The sequence below is a fragment of the Leuciscus leuciscus genome (assembly GCF_965113295.1).
Source record: "Leuciscus leuciscus genome assembly, chromosome: 7".
Classification (NCBI taxonomy): domain Eukaryota; kingdom Metazoa; phylum Chordata; class Actinopteri; order Cypriniformes; family Leuciscidae; genus Leuciscus; species Leuciscus leuciscus.
In genome coordinates, this window is record NC_138731.1 from 32,940,353 (window position 1) to 32,945,548 (window position 5,196).

The 5,196-nt window shown below is 36.8% G+C and overlaps 1 long non-coding RNA gene across 2 annotated transcripts; it reads right to left on the reverse strand.

Moving 5' to 3' along the window:
• Positions 1-1,358: 1,358 nt before the first annotated feature.
• On the reverse strand, positions 1,359-3,871 carry LOC309503802. 2 transcript variants are annotated; one of them, XR_014207869.1, is made up of 4 exons: positions 3,612-3,871; positions 3,067-3,123; positions 2,501-2,573; positions 1,359-2,422 (listed from the first exon to the last, which is right to left on the reverse strand). It is a non-coding gene; the product is annotated as an uncharacterized lncRNA (long non-coding RNA). The 2 variants fall into 2 exon arrangements; XR_014207870.1 differs by lacking the exon at positions 3,612-3,871 and adding an exon at positions 3,435-3,446.
• Positions 3,872-5,196: the final 1,325 nt, after the last annotated feature.

Sequence of the window (5,196 nt, forward strand, 5' to 3'; positions counted from 1 at the left end):
GTCTAAAAGCTTGTGTCTTGCAAATGTTGCGAAAATTACAAGTCACATGGCTTACCCGTTTGAAAAAGCCATGTTTCCCTTCAAAACGCATGCACCAAAAGTGAATCACTGGCCCCAGTTTTCTGATGGCTCCAGGGTAGTGCAACATGAAGTGATGTTTGGGCTTCAAGTGTCTTTCTGGGTATAGCTCTAAGAAAAGACAATGGTGTTCCTGAATCAAATATGCCAAAAAGATAACTGACCCTTGTGTCAATTGAGGGGAAAACATCAGCTCCATACAGCTAAGTAATGAAAGGAGCAACTCCCAGTGTTTGTTTCCCTCTGGCACCAAATCCCCTATCATAAGGGGAAGCAGTCTCAGTAGACACCATGTCTGCGCTGCAGTTTGCCTAAGTGCCCCATCAGGATTTTTCAATTCTTGAGGCTTGATGGCAGATGGTTTGTTGCGGCAATCACTAAACCCATAATCAAAGCTGGTCAGTCTAAAGTTTAACTGCTCAAGGGTTATCAGTTTTTGCTCAATTAAAGAATTGATAACAAGCTTCATCTCATAACCACCAACTCCTTCAAGTACATCATGCATTACATCAGGAGTTACATTGTCAGTTACATGGTAGAACAGCAACTTGTTGAGGCAGCATTCTCTTTTGATGCCAGTTTCAGTTTGGTTGTTTAGTAGGGAGTCTGAGAGGTAGTTCACTTTATCACGCAATGATGAAGGATCCTCAAAAGTCTGGACCCTCAAAACCTGTTTGTGCACCCTACACCATCGACATACACTATTGGCGGCAAAGCTTTCTGTGTAACCAAGGATACTGTTGAGCCCAAGGTTGTCCCCACAGACCTGAGCCACTCCAACCTTAACAGTGCCATTGAAATGTGGGGTCTCGATGAGAATACCATTAACCTCCATGTCTCTAATGTCATCCACAATTCGCTGTAGAACAGCATTCATCCCATATGTTTTCGCATCATCAGACTTGTACACTGCCAACAAGAAATGAGACTTTAAGCTCGAGAGATACTCTGGTGGCAAGCATTTAATTGTGAAATAGATAAAACCAAGTTTGTGCACTGTAAAAATAAAAGGTGCCTGGAGGAACCTTTTGGGGTTCTTCACTTTGCCACACCGGCGGAACCGTCTGTAGATCCTCTAGGCACCCTTTAAAAAGGGGCGGTTCTCTGAGGAACCACACAGGTTTCCTGAGGAACTCTTATATAAGGCACTGTGTGGAACCACTGTGGGTGCCTCCAGGAACCAAATTTCAATTTTATTTTATTTGTATTAAATTAATTTCATGTTGTTACTATGGTTACCACCATTAACTTCTATTATAATAAACAAACTGAACCAAATACAAAATAAGAATTGTTTATTACATATTTTAGATCCATTTTAATACATACACTTCCATGCACTTGAAAAAAAAAGCTAGTAATAGATTAATATCAATGATTACACACACACAAAAAAAATTGTATAATACATAAGTAACATGAATAATCAACCATGTGTATACAATAGGCTACACAAGAAAAGACATCTCATCAAAATGCATGGAAAACACATGTTCCATGAAATAAATCAATGTAAAAAATTACAATTTTGACTAATTAAAAATGTCCATCTTCACTTAATTTTAAAACATGTGTTTCAGTCCGCTTGTTAAGTCTGACGTCACTGTTTCCAAGTCCAAAAGCTCTATCAGATGCCAAAAACAAACAACAAACAGTGCTAATATACACTCATTGTGCTGTAATATTCCTGAAAATTAGGATCCTAACCTTTATCTCTATTCCTAAATCTCAGATGGTTAGTTATTCAGCTATTTTGAATCATAAAATGTTGAAGTCTGGGATGCCGTGAGACTGGAGACTGAAATGTACACTATGCCTTTTGAAAAGCTTAAATGTGTGACTTGAATCAACAGTTCCCATAAATGGTTGTTGAGTATTCTCAATATCTAGAAACAAGATAGAGTAGAAGTAGAAGTAGAGGCTTCGACCCGGAAACAGTATTCCTTATGTCACAACAAGCAGAAAACATTTTCCATTTTAACAAGAGTTAAGGTGCAGTAAAATGATCTGTTGTTCTGTGAATGTTCACTGGTGAATTCAGTCATTTCAATAAGAATCCACACGATCAGCAATTTTGTCTTTTTGCCTGTGTAATTTCACGAAATTCACAAATGTGATGCACCTTTACTCGCTGCAACATAAAATGCAATCAATTATAAAATCTTAACAAGGGACACGTGAGGTACGGTACTTAACGAGTTAGAAAAGTGAAAAGGTGCATCAGCTTCATTTTCTGTTTGCTTTTCCTCTTTGCTGGTGGATGGTCCAGGCACTTCAGTGATTTTCAGGTCTACAGGAGGATTTTTATTCTTGATCAAACTTGTATTTCAGCTTACCGAGATCCCTGCAAAGTACAAAATTTACTGTTAGTAAGGTTATTAAAGTTATTAAATAATTTCCTCAGCCTTGTGACGTTCCAAACCTGTTTGACTTTCTGTCGGTGGAACCCGAAAGCAGATCTCAGGCATAATGCAACCCGTCACCATTCAATATCACTGCATGAAACACAAGCATACATTTTTTTTGTAATTCATTCAAACTATTCTTATGTACACTTGTCTAGTTCAATTCAATGCAACAATTTATGTAAAAATGGTTAAGCTCCAAAAATGTCCCAGAAAAGATCCTAAAAAGAATCAATGAGTTCACAACTCATGTGTTATGGGTTGTGTTGTAAGTCTTCTGAAGTCATATAATAGCTTTTTCCTTTTTTTTTGTCGAAAAAGACTAAACTTTAAGTTATAATTCAGGGTTCAAATGTCTTATATTCAAATGCATATGATTAAGGTATAGCCTATAAAAAATGCATAGCATTATTAGCTCCAAACCTGTGATATTATTTTTCTGAGTAACATGAATGAGATTTGAGAGCATGAGGGAAGATTTTCAGAGAATAACTTATTAAAAAAGTACACAGTCAAACAATACAATTTCACACAGAGAAAGTTCATAGTAATAAAGTACTTGAGTGTGGTGCAGGTAACTTACTGTAATTCAATGTTGCCTCTGAAATGTTCAGATTATTTTAGAAATGTACTGGTTGTTCTGGGGAAACAAAAGAACAAAACTGATTATTCACAACATAATATTTATTGACCAGTAAATGGCTTTAAAATGGTATTTAAGAGAATGAGGGCACCTGTAGTAAGTAAAGTTAGGCTAAACAAAAACAGACCAAACTATATTAACCTGCTTTTGTTATTCATAACAAACGCCAATGACGACAGCAGGAATCAGCTACATTAGTTAGGCTATCTCAGCAATTTGAAGACACAGTTTTACAGAATATGTTGAATTGAATGACTAAATCAATCTAAGACAATAAGTTAATAATTTCCATTTGTTCATTAACTTACGTTAGATCAACGTATTAGCATCGCGGCTAAAACCTTCATACCAGATACTGTGCAATAAACGAGTGGTAAACACTGTAAAAAAGTAGTAATGTATAATCAATTTAGTTTATATATATGTGTGTTTGAATATATAGTGAGTAGACTCTGTATTTATATTTATTTGGCGAGTTTACAAACCTTGTAACGGAGAGCCGAACAAACGGCGGAAGCTTTGATGAGAGGAGCCGTTACCCGATGACGTCGATCAGCTGAGCTTTGTTGCGCGCGAGCAGCGCGAGGATCACTGAAGCGACGACAGCAGAGGAATAGCAGCAGTTTCGTGACAGAATAAAACTTTTCTCCTCCTAGTTCTTCTTCTTCAAATAATAATTTATGAAGAAGTAGGTAAAAATTATTATTTTATTACTATTATTTATTCAATAATAATTAATGTATTCTTCTTATTAATATTATTATAATTTAGTGTTGTTGTTTAAGGTTTAAATTAATCAACAAAATAGGCCTATAGATACTAAATAAATGTAAGCTACCCAGGTGAAAAAGACGTAGGCTACTGTTAAATGTATTAAAAATGCATTAAAGTATATTTGTATTGTAGGCCTACTAAAAACACACTCAAGTACATTTTTAATAGTACGTCTTTTTTCACCTGGGTATGTAGGCTATACTGAATCAAACTTAAGTAGCCTATAATAATAATAATAGGATAATATTCTCATTTTGGCCTCATAGAACCATTGGGTTCCTCCAGATTCTGGCTTTAACATAAGAGATCTTCCAGGAACCACTTAAATGTTAAAAGATCTTCCAATAACCCTTTTATCGCATTCAAGTTCCTCTATTTTCCCCCAAAGCACTTCGTGGTCTCATGGTAATGAAAAGGTGACTCCAGAACCTCTGAACTAAATACAAAGTGCTTAAAGGATCCCATAAGTTCCAGCAAGAACCTCAAAGAATGTCAATGCTCCTCCAGTAACCCTACTATAGGAGAAAGAGCTTTGAGGCACTTAAATTACATTTTGAAGTTTCTTGAGTATCCGACAGGATATTTGAGGCTCCTTTAGTTTTTACAGTGTGGACAGATGTTTTTGAGCCTAGTGGATTTACCATTTCACAATCGTCACAATAAATTAAGAGTGGAACAGAGAACTCCTCAGAAAAAAGGTGATTGGTTCTAAAGACTTCACCATCTCTAAAATCCTCAAGGGCTGTAGTTTCAAGCTTTCGCCAGTCACTGATTTTCTCCATTGTTCCAGGAGTTTCCAAGATCAGTTTTAGCATAGGCTTTAGTGGAACATACTGAAAAGTGTCCCGAACAGCCACTTGTTTCACAGTACCTGTCACTCCATCAGTTTCTTGTATATAGGAAAAGCCAGGGAGAGGTACTGCCTCTGGCTGTAAAAAGTATCCAGACTGAGAAAAATACTTCATTTGCTTGTATTCTGATTCAAAACCACGAAAAGGTTCAGCAGCTGCTTCAAACTGCTCCAACAGTTCTGTCGCATTTTGATTCTCAAATTGTCCTATCTCTCTTAAAAAAGAGACAGTTTTTCTTTTCAGGTTACCAACTATGTCTTTGATGAGGTGTGAGGTGTTTTCTACCACATCCTTAATTCCACTGAATGTTTGTGATGATTTCGACCTCAGCCTAGCCAGGAAGAGAGCAACTCTGTCTGTTATACTTTCATCTTCAAGCTCATCCCACTGCTCCACTGTACTCTCACTATCTTCCACCTCACACAATCCACTGCATCCCACCTCA